Source organism: Pinus tabuliformis, chromosome X (assembly GCF_031772625.1).
Source record: "Pinus tabuliformis cultivar Carrire ecotype Pingquan chromosome X, CPIR1, whole genome shotgun sequence".
In the NCBI taxonomy this organism is placed as follows: domain Eukaryota; kingdom Viridiplantae; phylum Streptophyta; class Pinopsida; order Pinales; family Pinaceae; genus Pinus; species Pinus tabuliformis.
In genome coordinates this window covers 948,134,331-948,156,171 of record NC_142308.1, presented here as the reverse complement: position 1 = coordinate 948,156,171, position 21,841 = coordinate 948,134,331, and positions in this window count along the sequence as shown.

Here is a 21,841-nt window from a genome sequence, read left to right as displayed (position 1 = left end):
TGTGCTTTACATCCATCGATCCCTATCCACCTCTCTATGTTTGGACGAACCTCAATTGCAAGCGGCCGAGAACTTATATTACTTGAAGGACTATTTAGAAAGCCCGATGGTCCATCTACAAGCTACAAGATTCCCGGAAATAGACTTCAGGAACCCACTACCATAAGCAGTCTACGATCGGGCGGCGACCCAAGCTGCAATAATATAGGGCCATCCATCGTTTACCACATCACATTTGAAGTACTCAACTTTTCCTTGCCCCCCGGAGGGACAAGCGGCTTCGCACCTTTATGTTGTTTAGTTAAGTCTTATATTAAGATTAGGAACTATGTAAGACTAAGCTTAACTCCTTCAAGTCACTTAGGAATCCTGAGGAACAACGACCTCAAACTACACCCCTTATAATATCTAACGAAGATAGACTATAACTTATAACTCACTACATGACAAGCTCTAGGAATAGATCACTTATCATCCCTCCCTTGCTTAGTCTGCCTAGTCAATATGCTGAGGAAATAGGATCTCCTCAGGTATGCTTAGGAAATATGATGCTTAGGAAATAGGATAGAATTAGAACTATAGGACAATTCACTATAGGGCAATCACTAACCAATACATGAATTCTATTTCAACATACATTTCTGATATATAAACACAACAACAGGATCTTCATTCTCTTTTCACAGCAGCAGGAATCAAGAGACAACAAGTAAGTAGGAACAGATAGATATCAATTTCTTATATGAAAGCAGGAACAAGATACTTAACTTATACTCCTTCTTATGAACTCAGACTACTCCTTAGACTTAACTCATACTAGAACTAGCTTTCTCTCATACTAAACTCTACTAACTCACTGCACCCTAGATTCATTGGTTTATAACAACAGCTAAAGTAGAAGAACAAGACCGGGGCTCAGAAGCAGGTTCATTCACTAGGTTTGGCAGGTAAAGTGTAGAAAAAGGCCAGGAGCCAGAAACCATCCTTGATCTTCTTTGGTTGCTCCTATCGAACCTATCAAAATTGAGCAAAGTGGTTCATCAACCAAAACTAATGGCTACTCCCGATTACTCATGCAGGCCAACCGCAGGCAAGAGGGGGCCTACTAACCATTGCTTTTCATTACTAGCCCTTACCTATCGCTTCGCTTGCCATAGACCATAGACCCCTTCCTGTAACTCACCATATAGAATGACGTCACCATGCCAAGTCAAAGAGTGCCATAGAGTGGAGTGCCATCCATTGTGCTTACTCCGTACAACTAGCCAACCCCTTACCTGGTGGAGCTCCTACTTCATATCTTCACCCCCAATAGAGTATAATACTCCAGAGAGCCAGTAGCATAGAGGTAGGACATTACTAAGATAGAGCCATGAGAGTCAACATGCCACAGCACCGACAACTAATACCGGGTGACAATTTCTTACTATGTATTTCCGCCAGCTCCACCAACTAGACATTGTTATTTAGACTCCTTCTATTGCCACTAGACAGAAAGCCCAACCCACTGACGCGGAACTCTATCTACCAGAAGAGGGAACTACACCAACTACCGGGGAACTAGAGGGGCTTGCACGATCAACTAGAAACCACCAAAGGTCCAGACAGAGGAGGGAATTAGTTAGACTGTCTATTGATCATTCTTATTGCTATATACTTGATATAATCATCATTCCTATATACATACTTCTCGGATCCTGGTAAGTTGCTTACGAATAGAACCAACACTCACCCATCATGTTAGATCACTAGTCTAACCCTAGCCCTAACCAATTATGGGATCACCAGGGCCAAATGACGATGAAACTAGACCATCAGAGGAGAATATGGCCAATCTACATTCATGGATGGAGGTGTTGAGGGTCCGAAAATCGGGTCAACAACAAGGGGGATACCCACCCGGTCCAGAACTTGGTTGGCAGCTCATTGTCCGTTTGGTATAGCGGGTCCGACTGGGGATAATGGGACCAGTTTCCCAATGTAAGGGGTGTGTGTGTGTGTAGAGTTTGATGATGCTGATCTAGAAGTATTTTAAGCTAATTTAATTCTAACTTCTAAACTGACTCTATGCTATTGTAATCTAACAAAAACAACACATCTAATCTACGCTAACCCGGGGTATATTTCTTCTATTATGCGATCTAAAAATATTTCTAACAATAACTGGTAATAAAGATCATTCAGCTATCATAAGAATAGAAATCAATTAAGATAAACCATTCTGCATAAAAAGTTAGGCAAAACAATTGTGAACAGCATATCGCATAATAAGTTATTCATATGTCAAGCACAAATAAATGACTCCACCGTACAGAAGTGCCAAATGGTAACCCACACATTCATACATTAACATATAAACAACTAAAACTGCATATCACTCTAAGAATATAAGCAGAAATTGGTCAAGAGATAAAAGTACCATTTATGACTGATTTCACTCACAAACTTCAAGCAATAACGATTTATCTCTACTTGTTCTAACATCTACTAAGAGTACAGAAGTGCAACATCAGTAGCAGACATTAAAATGCAAACATAAATAAATCTCGATCCATCCATTTATCAAAACCTCCTCTGAGGGTGCAGAAGTGCATGTTCCGAGGACAAGTTTTTGACAAATTTCTGGACCCTTCTCCAATGCAATGAGAAGGGTTAAAATACTACTTCCTAATTCTAATAATAGTATTATTACAAAATTTAGGATGCGGTTTTCAAACGACCGTCCTTTTTCTAATCTAGTTGAAGGAAAAAAAAAAAAACATTCTAAATGAAGTCACTTATGAATTTGGTCCTTAAAGTTGCAAGTGTTCAGCATAGGCTTGAGAAGAGTCGGCAGACTGATTTCTGCGCTGAGCTGGGCTGCGAAAACGGCGTCTACGAGAGCTGGCGCTACCTTTTAGGCTGTGTTTGTAATGCATTTCACCGTCATCCATTGGCTGTGCGGTTTAACCAAGTACGTCCAGTAATATTCCCAATTCAACCTGGACAATGTTTGGATTACTTTCCCTTTTGCCTGTGCTTTCTGCCTCCATTCTGTTTCCAGTTGTGAATTATTTGGTAGGTATCCTGGGGTGGTCTCTGCAATTAAATTGGCCCTGTGTAAATTCTCATTTACACAGTCGATAAGAATACTTGCCTGAGTTGCCGCTGTCTCTGCTGCTTGCTCCGCCTGCCTGATTTGATCGTCCCATTTATTAAAGAGCAACTCCTTATGATTTTCATTTATCCTGGGTGCACCTGCCCTTTTGCCTTCATCATCATCTTGCCAAGTCAAATATTCTGTCACCTTCTTGTCATTCTGATCATAGTCACTCCGCAAGTCCACCACTTGACTGGTGATTTTGTCGCTCAGCTCACAATAGTGACTCCACTGTGATATTTTACGTCCCAACTCTTCCTGTTGCTGCAGTAGTTGCTCGTTCAAGCCAATAGATTCTGAAATGAATTCTGCCAGCTTGGGCTCATCTTTATGCATTTCTTGTAAAGTCTGCAATTGTTTTTCTTTCTCTTTGAGACTCCTTTGATAGCTTACCTGCATTTGTTGAAAGTCTTCATGTAGTTTCTCGAGCTGTCTGGAAGCTTCAGTGTTAGCGTTGGCTTGTTGCAACTGTTGTTGTAGTAGCTGTATATGATTTTCTTGTTCCTTCAATAGTTGCTGAACTTCCGAGGCCTTGTCAATAGTTGCAGAAGCATATGCTCCTGCAATCTGAGACAGCTTCGTGAGATTTTCAGTCGGATTATTATTGGGGTCTTTCCATAAGACGTCCAAATGTTCAGCATCTTGCGACAGTGTATTCTCTAGTTTTCTTTTCTTTCTCTGTCTCCTTACAACTGCTTTGTGTTGGGGACTATAGAATAAATCCAGTGGGGGAATTTCTTCTACGTTAAGTAGAAGCTCTGAAGGTGGAGCGATAGGAAGGTGTTCTGCTTCTGCGGCACTACTGACTATGGTCGAAACCACTTCTTGCACCACCTGTGTATTATTCACAGATGTTTTCGGGGCTTGCCCTTCAAGATTGATCAATTCATTGAAGGTTTCCCACTCTTTATCTAGCTCTGTTGTGACAAGTGGTGCTTCGATGACAGGAGGGGGGAGATTTCTTGGTGGGGAGACGATAACTTGCTGTTGAGACATTGCACTTGACTGAGCTGTATCTTTGGTTGTTTCTTCGTTTTTTTCTTGGTCGTAAACAGACTCTTCAGGATGCTCAGATACTTCTTGCACGACGTTGGACTTAGATCTGGAAGTGCTAGAGTTTTCACTGAGGCTGATGCTTGGAGTTGGTTCTCTAGCAGGCAGTCGCAGCTTCTCTAGCGGAATACTGGCCAGCCTTCTTTCTCTGTATAACGTGAATTTTTGGAGGTCACCTGGAGACAACCTCGACTGAGCTTCCCGCAAAATTTCTTGGAGCGAACTCTTATTCTGAAACAGATCATCAAACAAATCTTTCTTTCTAGAGAACACTCTTATCTTGACATTCGTTGTGAATTCTTGGGCCACATCATTTGGGTCGAATGGCCTCGCTGGGAATTTAAATAATTGAAGACACGTCACATTCTCCACTTCGCCAAAAGCGTGTCCTACATCGAACAAAGAGAAGGCCCCACAAGTTACGGGAAATTGAGGCCATATGGCCTTCTTCTTGTCCTTTAGGTCTTTGGTCAGGCCGCCTTCAGAACAGGTTTGATAAGCGATTTCCCGAGCCAAAAGTTTATCAGGGACATATAGGGGTAGGACATGTGGAGGTACAGTGCTTCCAAAAACTCTAATGTAAGTAAACCATTCTTCCCCGAACCATCTCGCGATGGGGATGATGTCAATTTGTGCCTCGGGAGAGCACCTCGGGGGTCTTTGTCATAGATTATTTTATATAGGGGCAAAATAAGCCCATGGCAAATCTGGTAGAAGTGAGGGGCAAACTGGGAATCCCATAATACCTTATGATAAACATGGATGGGCAATGGGTCTTGGGTAGTCCATTTCCAACCCATAGTAGGGAATTTAGATACAAGACAAACAGAATCCATAATATATGCAGACAGATAAAAAGGAGGATAGACCCTTTGAGACAAGGATCTTTTAGACCGGTAATTGATAATAGCTGTGTATAGATTATCAGAAAGAATTTTGGCCCAATCTATAATGTCGGCATTTGTGGCAGCATCAATTAATGGTAGCCATTCGGATGAAAACTTGTTGATATCTGGCATCCCAAATAACCTACAGAGCATGGCCGCAGCAAAACAATATGGAGAGGTGAGGGAACCAGTGCTGTACATACCGTTTTTATCCTTTTTTAGCGGCTCGTCTCTTCTAGACCATTCTTTAGTGGTGTCTGATAGATCTGGATTCTCCGCCGCGAACTTCTTAACAAATTGTGCGTTATAGGTCGCTTGCGGTTCTGGAAGATGATACATAAGCTTCAAATCTTGCGCAGCAAACGATCCGATGAGCCCATGTCCATGAACTTTGAATTGTCTGTTGTTCAAGTCTGCATCATCCAGTATCCACTTGATCATGTCTGTATATGGTAGAATTTTGGGTCTTGCCGCTATTCTGTGAAGGAATGAACATGCTAGGTCCTCTAAGGACGCCTCAGAAGAGCGTGGTGCACCCGCGACAGCAGCAACCTTCATTATTCTAGGTTTTTCCTCTTCTAGCAGCCTGTACATGCTTTCCCATGTTGATATCCCCGCATCTTTGTTACAGGCTGTGTCTGTATACAGAGGCGCCATCTCCTTAGTCTTCTCCTTTGCTTCGAAGCTTTGAGCTTTATTTTTCTTTCCCATTTCTCTCTGCGTTTGTGTCTGAGTCGTCTTAGCTCTTCGTTCCTGCAGATTACGAGTGAAATGGAAATGACTGATCCAGAAAGGTGATGGGAGAGTTTTAAATGCAGCAGATAAATCAAATATGCCACCTTACGTGAAGTAAATCTCTACCAAGGCACGCGTCTTTAATCCATTTAATAACTGACAACTAATTCATTTACTATCATTAAAAGCGCATGATTTCGGGTCAGATTATGGTAAGTGGCTTTTCTTTGAATGGCGCGCCCGGAGGATTCGTACTGAAGTGATTTATGATTTGCTGACGTAACCTCGCATATCGCGCGATCGCTAATCGCATCATCGCAAATCGCAAGGATGTAGCATCGCAGCGATCGCAACATCGCAGATCGCAGAAATTTGATGTTTGCCAAATCTTGCCGACTCATTTCTGCGATATGCGATCTAGCGATCGGCGTTATCGCAGATCGGTGAATCTTTAAGTTTTTCTTTATGGGCACTACTTTGTTGCGATGCGATGTTATTGTTAACACGAGGGTCGTGCGCATATCGATTTTTTAAAGAGAAATGAAGGTATTTCCTATCCTTTTGCAACGCGACTTTAAAGATTTTCTTTTCATCATAAACTTAGGCTTAAAATATCCAAGAGGCTTTTCCTAAGCATATGATTGTAACCTCAAAAAGAAACTCTTGCTTTTCCTAAAAATTAACTAAGGGTCCCCATTCATTTAAGTATCTTGGTTGATACTTAAATGAACTAGGGGGGGTGTTGCTGGCCACAACAATTGGCGATTCACTTGGGAGAACCAGTTATCTCTGATTTTCTATTGATGCTTTCAAACTCCTGAAAAAAAAAATTCTCAGAAAACTTGAACTTTATTATAAAAAGATAAAGCAAATGATACTTTAAACTGTCAATGATGTTTTGTTTCAACCCCTTTCTATTTCAATTACTTGCATCCTCAGTTTGTCCTTGCATTTAAATCAGTCATTACTTGGTTTTGTAAAACATAAAATAAAGTCTTCCCTATGTAACAGCCTCTTTTAAATATGCTCCTTTGTCGCAGGTAGAGCCTCTGCTGCCAGCAGGCGTCCATAGCCTCGACAGGGTTACCTATTACCCAGCAATGATCCTTTATCCTGCTTAAGGTTATTTACAACTCTTTCAGAGAAAAACCCTTTTTGACACTTTTTCCTTTTTTATTCTCTAAAGAACAATGTCTTGGTTTGGTGGCCAAATTATGACACAGTCATTCACTTGATTTACACTTTTGCTGAACAAGCTAGCTCGTGATGAGACCCCTTGTCTTTTGATTGCAACAATCTTGAGTCATTGCCCTGTTTTGATAGACAGTTTTGGCAAAGTCAGCAAGTTATAATATCTGTGATCATGATAAGCCGGCTCGTGATGAGACCTCTTATTCTTTGAGATATAGAGTCTTTTTGGATTGTTCCTCTGAATGCTGCGTTTTCCTTTAGCAGGGAGGAAGTCAAATTTTCTTTCCTTAAGAAAGATCTGGACGACAATGATAGAGTTGTTTGGTTATGGCTGTTTCTACAGAGAATCTTTATTTTATTATTGATACCTTTCATTGTGCTGACCTAAAACAAATTCTTCACTGAGATAGCTTTCTTCAAATTTCTTGGAGTTGAAACTATCATCATATCTGGGTTAAAGTTCTATTGATAATAAAGATCAAGTTTCTAAAAGATTTGTTGTTCATAGAAGTAGAAGTTCAAAATCTTTGACAGAGAAAAGGTGTCTTTAGTAAATGTCAAATGCCGTTAACCAAAGCAAATGTCATTATGGAGAAAAATATTTAACGCAATGAGAGGTAGACATTCCCTAGGGTTATGTACAGAATAGGTATAATTTTGCCTATCAATTATCAAAAGCAAACCTAATAACTTAGCTAAATTACTCCTACTCCTATTCTAACTATATACAGAAAAATAGCTAGGTGAAATGATATTTCCAATGGAACCATCTCTTCATTTTTATTCCTAGCAGTTTGTAACTTCCAAACATCAGTATTAAAAACCAAATCTTCCTTGGACCGTGAATATTAGATGTGGAATAAGAATATATAACCTTAGTTGGAATTCTGTCTGATTTTCCTTTCTCATGAGAACTTCTTTCCAACTGGATACCTATTGGATCATAAAAATTAGGATGAATTTCTGTTATGAATTGATGATCTCGTAATAGGAAGGATAACAAGCCAGGTTGTGAAGATGATTTTTTAGTTTCAATGGCTTGTAACCTACTGTTTGTTAACGTTGAGCTTTTAGCGATTTCGTTTGAAATGAAAGTTCCCATATATAAATCGCTAAAACATAGTCTATCAAAAGTTTGAAAATTTAAAACGAAATCCGATTTTGTACAAAATGAGTGCAAGTGAGAAAGAAAGGAATGACTATTTGTACAGATAGTGTTACAGCACAACTGGGATTTACTTGTAACATCTTGCTCCTCACAAGAACTGGCCAGGTCTTGTGAATCAGGAGATGAGTTATGATTGCGAATAGGTATGGAGCTTTCCTCATGATATGAATCATAGATCGGGGTATCGTCTTGGATAGTAAAATCATGCAAATGATCTTTTACTTTGAAATGAGGGTCGACTGATATGATTTCTGATTTAGGATGTTTCTCATTATCTGAACCTAGTTGAGTTACTTGGGATAACTCAACAACATCATCGTTGTCAAAGTAACTATCACAAATGATTTTACAGATTTCCCTAGGCTTCTCTTTTTCATTATATATTTTCAGACAAGGGAGGTCAAGCGGCTCTTGTTTGACATTGGTCAAAGGATGTGCTAAAGCTATCTCTTTATCTTGAAAACCTAATGATGAGTCGTTTGAATAACCCTCTTTTTGAGATATCTTTAATATTGAGAGGGGAAAAATTGTTATCACTGAAAACATCGGGATAAAGAGAAAAATGCAAATCTGGAATAACGCATTTGAAAACATCATAAAAAAAAAAATTGTTCATCAGATTCATCATAAACATCGGGCTTTAGATCATACCTTTGTGCGCTGATACTTTTTGAAAGAGAAATAGTTTGTTGTTCTAACCTTGGCATCTGCATTTGTTGGTTTGTAATGATATTGTCTGACCTTGTATCAGAGTCATCTCCTGGTTCCAAGGTAGTTTCTCCTTCAGCATTCTCGTTTTTGTCTTCTTGCATTAGAGCATGCATGACTCCTAGGCTTTGTAGATTTTCTTCATTATGGATGATTTGTGTATTCAACTTGGAATCCTCATTCATATTAGAAGAAAATGAAACAAAGGTTGAACTAATTTCTGCTTGATCAGACATAGGAGGTAGGGAATACTCATCATAATCTGAAGATTCTTCATCCGTGAGCTCACTCTCAAGATCATACTTTAGACATTTAAGATGAAATCGCATATTAAAATCCCTTACGGGTTCATCTTGCTTCCGTAGATAATCAATTTCATCATATACCCGGTCGTAGTCATAACAATCAAATTCCAAAATGAAAGTTTTGACGAATTGGTCCCAGCTGTGAATTGATGCAACTGGGAGGGTTCTGCACCATTTTCTAGCTTCCGCTGTGAATGTAAGAGTAAAAATCCTGCACAAAACGCCTTCATCAATTCTCTGAATATCAGAACCTGAAACTTTTTGAATAAACTGAAGGGCATGATTAAAGGCAGAAGAATTATTCTTACCGTTGAATTTTACCTGAGACAAGAGTCTTACCACATCTGGTGGAGTGTTGGAAGAGGTAGGAACTTGGATGCAACTCCAAATGGGAATTTTATGAGCAGCCATCCTGATTCCAATTTTACAATTGAAAATCGTTCCAACAGACACTATGTTTCAGGCCCTCCTTCTAGCGCCAAATATGTTGAGGGCCCGGAAATCGGGTCAACAACAAGGGGGATACCCACCCGGTCCGGAACTTGGTTGGCAGCTCCTTGTCCGTTTGGTATAGCGGGTCCGACTGGGGATAATGGGACCAGTTTCCCAATGTAAGGGGTGTGTGTGTGTGTAGAGTTTGATGATGCTGATCTAGAAGTATTTTAAGCTAATTTAATTCTAACTTCTAAACTGACTCTATGCTATTGTAATCTAACAAAAACAACACATCTAATCTACGCTAACCTGGGGTATATTTCTTCTATTATGAGATCTAAAAATATTTCGAACAATAACTGGTAATAAAGATCATTCAGCTATCATAAGAATAGAAATCAATTAAGATAAACCATTCTGCATAAAAAGTTAGGCAAAACAGTTGTGAACAGCATATCGCATAATAAGTTATTCATATGTCAAGCACAAATAAATGACTCCACCGTACAAAAGTGCCAAATGGTAACCCACACATTCATACATTAACATATAAACAACTAAAACTGCATATCACTCTAAGAATATAAGCAGAAATTGGTCAAGAGATAAAAGTACCATTTATGACTGATTTCACTCACAAACTTCAAGCAATAACGATTTATCTCTACTTGTTCTAACATCTACTAAGAGTACAGAAGTGCAACATCAGTAGCAGACATTAAAATGCAAACATAAATAAATCTCGATCCATCCATTTATCAAAACCTCCTCTGAGGGTGCAGAAGTGCATGTTCCGAGGACAAGTTTTTGACAAATTTCTGGACCCTTCTCCAATGCAATGAGAAGCGTTAAAATACTACTTCCTAATTCTAATAATAGTATTATTACAAAATTTAGGATGCGGTTTTCAAACGACCGTCCTTTTTCTAATCTAGTTGAAGGAAAAAAAAAAAACATTCTAAATGAAGTCACTTATGAATTTGGTCCTTAAAGTTGCAAGTGTTCAACATAGGCTTGAGAAGAGTCGGCTGACTGATTTCTGCGCTGAGCTGGGCTGCGAAAACGACATCTATGAGAACTGGCGCTACCTTTTCGGCTGCGTTTGTAATGCATTTCACCGTCATCCATTGGCTGTGCGGTTTAACCAAGTACGTCCAGTAACATTCCCAATTCAACCTGGCCAATGCTTGGATTGCTTTCCCTTTTGCCTGTGCTTTTTGCCTCCATTCTGTTTCCAGTTGTGACTTATTTGGTAGGTATCCCGGGGTGGTCTCTGCAATTAAATTGGCCCTGTGTAAATTCTCATTTACACAGTCGATAAGAATACTTGCCTGAGTTGCCGCTGTCTCTGCTGCTTGCTCCGCCTGCCTGATTTGATCGTCCCATTTATTAAAGAGCAACTCCTTATGATTTTCATTTATCCTGGGTGCACCTGCCCTTTTGCCTTCATCATCATCTTGCCAAGTCAAATATTCTGTCACCTTCTTGTCATTCTGATCATAGTCACTCCGCAAGTCCACCACTTGACTGGTGATTTTGTCGCTCAGCTCACAATAGTGACTCCACTGTGATATTTTACGTCCCAACTCTTCCTGTTGCTGCAGTAGTTGCTCGTTCAAGCCAATAGATTCTGAAATGAATTCTGCCATCTTGGGCTCATCTTTATGCATTTCTTGTAAAGTCTGCAATTGTTTTTCTTTCTCTTCGAGACTCCTTTGATAGCTTACCTGCATTTGTTGAAAGTCTTCCTGTAGTTTCTCGAGCTGTCTGGAAGCTTCAGTGTTAGCGTTGGCTTGTTGCAACTGTTGTTGTAGTAGCTGTATATGATTTTCTTGTTCCTTCAATAGTTGCTGAACTTCCGAGGCCTTGTCAATAGTTGCAGAAGCATATGCTCCTGCAATCTGAGACAGCTTCGTGAGATTTTCAGTCGGATTATTATTGGGGTCTTTCCATAAGACGTCCAAATGTTCAGCATCTTGCGACAGTGTATTCTCTAGTTTTCTTTTCTTTCTCTGTCTCCTTACAACTGCTTTGTGTTGGGGACTATAGAATACATCCAGTGGGGGAATTTCTTCTACGTTAAGTAGAAGCTCTGAAGGTGGAGCGATAGGAAGGTGTTCTGCTTCTGCGGCACTACTGACTATGGTCGAAACCACTTCTTGCACCACCTGTGTATTATTCACAGGTGTTTTCGGGGCTTGCCCTTCAAGATTGATCAATTCATTGAAGGTTTCCCACTCTTTATCTAGCTCTGTTGTGACAAGTGGTGCTTCGATGACAGGAGGGGGGAGATTTCTTGGTGGGGAGGCGATAACTTGCTGTTGAGACATTGCACTTGACTGAGCTGTATCTTTGGTTGTTTCTTCGTTTTTTTTCTTGGTTGTAAACAGACTCTTCAGGATGCTCAGATACTTCTTGCACGGCGTTGGACTTAGATCTGGAAGTGCTAGAGTTTTCACTGAGGCTGATGCTTGGAGTTGGTTCTCTAGCAGGCAGTCGCAACTTCTCTAGCGGAATACTGGCCAGCCTTCTTTCTCTGTATAACGTGAATTTTTGGAGGTCACCTGGAGACAACCTCGACTGAGCTTCCCGCAAAATTTCTTGGAGCGAACTCTTATTCTGAAACAGATCATCAAACAAATCTTTCTTTCCAGAGAACACTCTTATCTTGACATTCGTTGTGAATTCTTGGGCCACATCATTTGGGTCGAATGGCCTCGCTGGGAATTTAAATAATTGAAGACACGTCACATTCTCCACTTCGCCAAAAGTGTGTCCTACATCGAACAAAGAGAAGGCCCCACAAGTTACGGGAAATTGAGGCCATATGGCCTTCTTCTTGTCCTTTAGGTCTTTGGTCAGGCCGCCTTCAGAACAGGTTTGATAAGCGATTTCCTGAGCCAAAAGTTTATCAGGGACATATAGGGGTAGGACATGTGGAGGTACAGTGCTTCCAAAAACTCTAATGTAAGTAAACCATTCTTCCCCGAACCATCTCGCGATGGGGATGATGTCAATTTGTGCCTCGGGAGAGCACCTCGGGGGGTCTTTGTCATAGATTATTTTATATAGGGGCAAAATAAGCCCATGGCAAATCTGGTAGAAGTGAGGGGCAAACTGGGAATCCCATAATACCTTATGATAAACATGGATGGGCAATGGGTCTTGGGTAGTCCATTTCCAACCCATAGTAGGGAATTTAGATACGAGACAAACAGAATCCATAATATATGCAGACAGATAAAAAGGAGGATAGACCCTTTGAGACAAGGATCTTTTAGACCGGTAATTGATAACAGCTGTGTATAGATTATCAGAAAGAATTTTGGCCCAATCTATAATGTCGGCGTTTGTGGCAGCATCAATTAATGGTAGCCATTCGGACGAAAACTTGTTGATATCCGGCATCCCAAATAACCTACAGAGCATGGCCGCAGCAAAACAATATGGAGAGGTGAGGGAACCAGTGCTGTACATACCGTTTTTATCCTTTTTTAGCGGCTCGTCTCTTCTAGACCATTCTTTAGTGGTGTCTGATAGATCTGGATTCTCCGCCGCGAACTTCTTGACAAATTGTGTGTTATAGGTCGCTTGTGGTTCTGGAAGATGATACATAAGCTTCAAATCTTGCGCAGCAAACGATCCGATGAGCCCATGTCCATGAACTTTGAAATGTCTGTTGTTCAAGTCTGCATCATCCAGTATCCACTTGATCATGTCTGTATATGGTAGAATTTTGGGTCTTGCCGCTATTCTGTGAAGGAATGAACATGCTAGGTCCTCTAAGGACGCCTCAGAAGAGCGTGGTGCACCCGCGACAGCAGCAACCTTCATTACTCTAGGTTTTTCCTCTTCTAGCAGCCTGTACATGCTTTCCCATGTTGATATCCCCACATCTCTGTTACAGGCTGTGTCTGTATACAGAGGCGCCATCTCCTTAGTCTTCTCCTTTGCTTCGGAGCTTTGAGCTTTATTTTTCTTTCCCATTTCTCTCTGCGTTTGTGTCTGAGTCGTCTTAGCTCTTCGTTCCTGCAGATTACGAGTGAAATGGAAATGACTGATCCAGAAAGGTGATGGGAGAGTTTTAAATGCAACAGATAAATCAAATATGCCACCTTACGTGAAGTAAATCTCTACCAAGGCACGCGTCTTTAATCCATTTAATAACTGGCAACTAATTCATTTACTATCATTAAAAGCGCATGATTTCGGGTCAGATTATGGTAAGTGGCTTTTCTTTGAATGGCGCGCCCGGAGGATTCGTACTGAAGTGATTTATGATTTGCTGACGTAACCTCGCATATCGCGCGATCGCTAATCGCAAATCGCAAGGATGTAGCATCGCAGCGATCGCAACATCGCAGATCGCAGAGATTTGATGTTTGCTAAATCTTGCTGACTCATTTCTGCGATATGCGATCTAGCGATCGGCGTTATCGCAGATCGGTGAATCTTTAAGTTTTTCTTTATGGGCACTACTTTGTTGTGATGCGATGTTATTGTTAACACGAGGGTCGTGCACATATCGATTTTTTTTAAAGAGAAATGAAGGTATTTCCTATCCTTTTTGCAACGCGACTTTAAAGATTTTCTTTTCATCATAAACTTAGGCTTAAAATATCCAAGAGGCTTTTCCTAAGCATATGATTGTCACCTCAAAAAGAAACTCTTGCTTTTCCTAAAAATTAACTAAGGGTCCCCATTCATTTAAGTATCTTGGTTGATACTTAAATGAACTAGGGGGGTGTTGCTGGCCACAACAGGAGGTAAAAGAGATTATGGTTGCTTAGGCATATCCTGCCAAGGCAATGTCAGAGGATTTTCCTCCTCCCCTCCTCCTTGAAGGTAAAGTTCCACCTTATTTCTATTTTTACAAGCCTGATAACAAGGTCGTTACCAAGGCAGACTTTTTTTTGATTGATATGCCTGATATTAGAAGGAAGGAGGTGGTGGAGGACAATTTGAAGAGGCACAAGATGGGGGCCTGGTGGAGAATGAGGTTGTACCTCAATAAAGAGAAAGCCCCCTATGGTTAGATTCCCTGGGACCAATCATTTTTTGGGATCTATGATGAGATCCATGACGATGATGAAAATGAAGATGAGACCACAGGGACATGGTCTCCCCAAGAAGGAAAAGTAATGCAAGCACCACAAAGCTCAGTAGCTCAGGAGCCTGCTCAAGAAGAAAGTAAAGAGAAGCTAACTTACCAAAAGGGTTTACCAATGATCCAGGCCATGGGCTTGAAAGGCACAGGCGGACTGGGCAAAAATGAACAGGACCCGGTACCCACTATTGAAAATAGGCCTAAAGACCGAAGGGTGAGGTAACAAACTCTCGACAATAGGCCGCCATCGCCGCCATCGGTTGGTTCGAAAGCCTGCAAATAGGTAGGTGTCTGTAGTCTTTTAAGGAGGTTAAGTAGGCTCACAAGGAGGTTATTAGGTCTTTGAAGTAGGACTCTTGGCAGGTAAAAAAGAGGTCTCGTCGTCAGGCTGCGAATAAGAAGCGGAAGGTTCGTAAGCAACTCTTTGAAGAAGAAGGTTGAAGTTTAGTTGCTACTTGCATTTGCATTTGCAGTTGAAGTAGTTGCTCTTGTTGTTTAATGCAACTATTGTTAATCGCAAGTAGATCGATATTGTTAATCGATTCCTCCCCATAAAGGTCTCGCAACGCTACTCCATGTGCTAAACGCTCATCACGCTCAACGCTAAAGGTCGCTATAGGCTCAAGCTCGCTATGAAGCTACCGATTCATTCTAGAGGCTACCGCACAATGGGTACCCGTTCGCTCTCATGCTCTGCTCGCTCAAGCTCTAAGCTATACCCGGTCTGGCCGCTACTCCTCAAGTATCGCTTACGTTACGCTATGTCTCACTGAAGCTAGGTATCGGGCAAATGAACCGGGGTGTAGCTCTAGGAATAGGATCGGAAACCTCTGCTTAGCCGTTTCACACGTTCGCTGGAAATGAGAAGGTCCGGAGGGTCTTGCGCTTCCTAGTGCAAGGACCAGACAGGGGGCTCGACTGATAAGGAGAGGAAGATTTATAAGCCATCTTATATTATGAAAACAACTCCACTAGTTACATGATACTAGTAGTCATTTTATTACACCATGCCCTGGAAAGAAAAGGAAGGTAAGGTTCGGAGGGTCTTGCGCTTCCTAGTGCAAGGACCCGACAGGGGGCTCGACTGATAAGGACCTTTAGGTGCTCGACCATAAGGGAGAGGGAGAGGAGAGGAGAAACATCATCTATACAATGTCGTAGCTTATATATCCTTAACGGAAGCAGCCCTTCCTTCCATCCAGGACAGGGTGACGAGCTGCTGCCAGGACATTAGAAGTATAAGGATAAAGGCCCAGACACGACACTCCTTTCCTTATTACTATTGCTATGATTTTCACTTAATGAGGGGGTAACTATAGACTCAGGTAACTATAGGTATAACGGGTAAGTATTATTACGTATATAAGAAACGATTACCACTTCAATGGCCGTACAACAATGCTATCACTGGACCGTCCCTACCTGTAGCACTGGCCCTACATCACTGGCCGGCACAGAACCTTCAAGCAAGCCAGGATTGACTCACAAGGAGGGGAGTGTGACAACATACGTTCGTTTTTCCGGGTTCGGTGAAATTGACTTGGCTTCGCCGAAAGGTAAGAAAGCTTTCACTCACTGCACTTTCTTCATCTCTGGAAGCATCAGGCTCGCGAGGCGAGGTCCCTCGCTCTTGCGACATGCTATGTTTCCCTTATACACTCTCGAGCAAGATTTTGATAGGATCTCCTGCCCCCTCATCTTTCTTCTCATCCGCCATAGGAGGCCGTCGGGATCTGCGAGGCCGGTCTCACAAAGGTTCGACCAGTTCAAGCCCTAACTCCTTATATCCCAACCTCGTTGGGGACATGCAAATAAAAACAGAGAAAAAGCAGACCGCTCTGATACCACTGATCCGGATTTAAATAAGAACACAATAAAATATAGAGATAACCATAAAGACAGATATGCAGCAGAAATAATACTTCATTTCATTAATGGAAAATACTGAAATATGCTTACAAATAGAAATAGAAATAACCCAGCTAGGGCGATGGTAGCTTATCTCTGAGAAGAGATGTGTCGGCTACATGCCTCTGAACTGTTCCGAACTGTGTTTACAATGAGGCTCGAAGGCCTATTTATTATTGAGAAACAATGGAAAACCCTTCACATTCCAAAACCTAACCCTAGAAGATGAAACGCCAAATTGTGGGCTCCGTTTTGGGGTGAGTTGGACAGCTAACTTCCCAGGGTCGCGAATTGGTCGTATTATCTCCGTTTGACGCGCATGATAGCCCGTTGGAAAGATCTCTCCGAGGACTACGACGGAAAAAATGATTTTTATCAGTAAAATTGTTGGTGGTAGATTTCCCAAAAAATGTCGTTTAGGGCCTCAAAACGGCTCCAGAAGTTCAGGACCCGAAAAACTGCTAAAAATAGTAAGTTGTGCTACAATTAAGGAAACTGAAACTGCTGAGAGAAACAATGGTGGGGGTCCAAGTGGACTTGGTAGGTGGCCACCAAGATCCACCTGGATCATTCCTCTCCCCTTAGGAAGCAATGGTCCCCATTGCGTTGAGTTCCTCCATGAGATGAGGAACCTTTTGCTGAACTTGGTCCCTGGTGAACCACTTGCCCTAGTGAAGGAGTTGGCCTGCTTTGACAACTCGATACAGTTGGATATTCTGTTGGCGAGTGTTCTTGACCTTTGTGTCCATGATCCGATCAGTTGCAGCTTGTTCCATGCAATCTGCATTTAATTCTGTGGGTGTGAGCTGTTCTGCAATGGCGGATGTGTCTAGCAATGGTGGAAAGTATGGTCGAAGGCGGTCCACATTGAAAACTGGGTGTAGGCCAAGGAATGGGGGAATGCTGAGCTCAAATTCATTGTCTCCCACAGCCTTAATAATGGTGTAAGGACCATATCGGAGTGGTCTCAGTTTCTGATAGGCTCCAGTAAGGCGTTCCTTTTGCAAATGCAACTAGACTTTGTCGCCCACTTGAAACTTGTGTGGCACCCGATGTTGATCATGTCGTTGCTTGTACTTGGCATTTGATTTTTCTAGAATGTCATGGACCTGCTAGCGAATATGTTGGATGTGCTCAATGAAGCTGGTTGCCTTATCTGTTTCGGACTGGACATGAGCTGAATTTGTGTGAGTAGCTGCAAGTGGCATGGCCACATCAATGGGGCATAGTGGTTGGAATCCCAAGCCCACCTGAAAAGGGCTGTGGCCTGTCGAGCTATGAAGAGCTCGGTTGTAGCTGTGTTGAACATAGGGGAGGCTCTCGTCCCATGTGCGTGGATGCTTTGAGTTGTACATGCGCAGAATGTGTACAATCATCCGATTGACAACCTCTGTCTAGCCATCAGTTTGAGGATGGAAGGCTGTGGACTTAGTGAGTTTGGTGTCCAACATTGACCAGAGACTGGACCAAAATGTACTGAGGAACCGGCTGTCCCGATCTGAGATGATAGACTGTGGGATCCCAAAGTGCACCCAAACTCGTTCAAAGAAGAGTTTAGCAGTGGCTTCTGCTGTGATATTCTTCTTGCAGGCCGCCATAATGGCCATCTTCGAGAACCTGTCGACGACCACAAAAACACAATCATTTCCATGCTTAGTAGAAGGAAGGCCTGACATGCAATCCATGGATATGGATTCCCAAGGTCGACTAGGGGTAGGCAGCGGGGTATAGAGGCCTTGCTTCTTGATGGTTGGTTTGGCAATGGCACAGGCAGTACATGATCTGATGTATTTCCCGACATCTTGTCGAAGATTTGGCCAATAGAAATACTTTTGCAGTACTGCCACCATTTTCTCGACCCCAAAATGCCCAGCAGCCCGACTGTAGTGTGCTTCCCAAATCATCTTGGCACGCTCGCTTGAAGGAACACAAAGGTGACCAAGGTGGCATAACAGGGCATCTTGGAGATGAAAATCTAGAACATGCCACCCCCCCAAGAGTGTCTAGTATGTGTGGCCAAATTCTGGGTCGCTTTTGTAGAGAAGTGGCCAATCAGAAGTCTCGTGCCCACAAGAGTTGAGCACGGTGGTTAACGCCATGATTGGTGGTCGACTGAGGCAATCTGCAACATTATTGGTGCTGCCCTTCTTATACTTGATATTCAAATGGAACTGTTGCAGATATGTAGACCACTTCTGATGGCGATCATTCTGCAATTTCCCTTGGGTCTGTATGAACTGCAGGGGTCGGTGGTCTGTGTGGATGACTATTTCCTTCCCCAAAATGTAATGCTTCCATTGTCGGCAGGCCTGCACAATGGAATACATCTTTTTATCATAAGTGGGATACTTTCGGACTGTGTCTGAAAGTGTTTCACTGTGATATGCCACTGGATGCCCATGTTGAGTAAGGACTGCCCCAATAGCATAGTCATAGGCATCTGTCTCGACCTCAAATGGTTGTTGTAAATCTGGTAACGTGAGCACCGATGCCGTGCAGAGGCGATCTTTCAACTCTCTAAATGCCTTCTGTTGAGATGCAGACCAGAAGAATTTCGCTTTCGCTCCTCCCTTGGTGACTTGACTCAAGGGCCAAGTGATATGAGAAAACCCCAACACAAACCTGCGGTAGAAGTTGGCAAGACCTAGAAAGCTGCGGAGCTCCGTCATAGTGGTTGGAGATGGCCAATCCCGAATGACTTGGATCTTGGCCGGATCTACATGCACCCCATGTTCATCAATAATGTATCCCAGATACTGAACCTGGGTCATGCCAAAAGTGCATTTCTCCAAATTGGCACATAGCTTGTGTTGTCGTAGTGTTTGAAGAACCTGTCGAATGTGGTGGAGGTGCTCTTCCCAACTCTGGCTGAAGATCAGAATGTCATCCAAGTATACCACTACAAATGAGTTGGTGAATGGCCGCAAGATGTCATCCATTAGCCTCATGAAGGTTGCAGGAGCATTCGTCAATCCGAAAGGCATAACCAACCATTTGAAGAGGCCCTCCTTGGCTTTGAAGGCAGTCTTCCACACATCAGAGGGTTCAATTGGTACCTGGTGATATCCTGACTTCAGATCGATCTTGCTGAAATATTTTTCCCCCTTTAGTTGGTCCAAGAGGTCATCAATCCGCAGGATCGGGTACCTATTACGGACAGTGATCTTGTTCAGCGCCCGATAGTCAATACAGAGTCTCCAAGTCCCATCCTTCTTCTGTACCAACACGATCGGGCTCCCACAAGGTGATGAACTCGGACGGATGTGACCTTTCTGCAACAGCTCCTGAATCTGCCTCTTGATTTCATCGTTCTCCAGAACGGAGCGCCGATAAATTGGTCCATTGGGTAGCGGCGCACCTAGGGTCAGATCGATGGAGTGCTTGACTTGATAGTGCAGAGGAACCCCTGCGGGGGGGGTGAAGATGTCCTCGTACTCCTTCACGACCTTATCCATCCGTAGTTGTCGTGCGGAGGGGTCTTTTCTGGAGGCCATGGCTACTGTCTTATTCTTTCCTTGCAGGCGTATCATCAGGAAAACAAATTTCCCAGTCTTGGAAATGAGCTTACTGCATTGTTTTGCAGTAATCAAAGAGATGGCAGTAGGCGGTGCTACCTCTGGTATCATGTACAACTTATTTCCCAATGTAACAATAATAGCACGGGGCCTTGATTCATACACAGCATGTCGCTTCCACAAGTATGGTTGTCCTAATAATACATCACAAACTTCAAGGGGAGCAATGTCACACAATACCTCATCCGTGAAGGGCTTGATGTTGTACGGAAGGCGACACTGCTGGCTCACGCGAAGATCCCGTCCTTGGTGAAGCCACCCGATGGTGTATGGTTGTGGATGTGTTGTGGTCGGCAAGCCCAACCGCTTCACGACCTCTACCGAAATGAGGTTCTTTTGGCTCCTGCTATCGACAATGAACTGTAGTGGGGAGCCCTTTACCCACATCTGGGAGTGGAAGAGACGCTCCTCCTCTTCTGGATCTTCGGGTTCATTTTTCTGGATCTTTGCGGTAGCAACAGTGGCATTGGGATCCGCGTCAATGATCTGCTTCCCTTTGTCATCCCCCTTGTCGGGTTCTGACTCAGAGTCAGAACATGCATCTGATTCTGGAACCTTTAGTTCAGCCACCAGTGACTGCTTGGCTCGACACTCACTGGTGTTGTGAGTGGAGCTCTTATGGAACTCACACCATTTTCCCGTGTCCTTTTTCATCTTCGCGGCGCTGTTCTTTGCCTGCAGCTTTGGCGGGTTGTCTTGGGCTACCCCGCCTTGGCTTTGTCCTTTGTTCTGTGTTTTAGGGGCACCTTTCCCTTGCTTCAGATTCGCAGATCCAAAGTCTCGCTTCTTTTGTTTAAACTTCTGCTCGACCTTGACGACATATCGATACGTTGTGCTGAGTGAGGAGATGTTCAGGAATTGTATTTCTTCCTGGATGTACTTGTGCAGGCAGCCGCGGTATTTGAGTATCAAATGCTGCTTCGTATCCTTGATACCTAGCTTTGTGCGAAGGGTATGGAAAAGATTGGTGAACTCCGGCACATCTTGGTCCCTTCCCTGCCGCAACGTGGTCCATTTTATGTATTCATCCTCATAGCTTCCGACAGGGTAGTATTGCTCCTTGATGGCATCCCGGAATGAATTCCAGGTGGGTGCAGCTGAAAATAGTGAGCCAGTATTTTCATCCTTCTGCTCACAGTAGGTTTCCCACAAGTCCTTGACGTGGGGGGCTGCTTTGAGAAGAGCAAAAACAATCTTTTCCCGACTTGAAAATTCATGAACAGAAAAATAACCCTCCAGCAGATTTAACCATTTATCTACAGCATCTGCGTCTATCTGACCCTCAAATATGGGGATTTCAAAATTAACTTGTACCTTAAAGGGCGTGGCATTTCCAGAGTAGCTGCTGGAAGCCGATGCGTCGCTTCTGGGTAGCCGCTGAAGGATTTGGGCAAAACTGTCCATCATCGTGTTCCGTTGTCGCTCGAGGGCTTCTTCGAGCAAGATTTTGATAGGATCTCCTGCCCCCTCATCTTTCTTCTCATCTGCCATAGGAGGCCGTCGGGATCTGCGAGGCCGATCTCGCAAAGGTTCGACCAGTTCAAGCCCTAACTCCTTATATCCCGACCTCGTTTGGGACATGCAAAGAAAAACAGAGAAAAAGCAGACTGCTCTGATACCAGTGATCCGG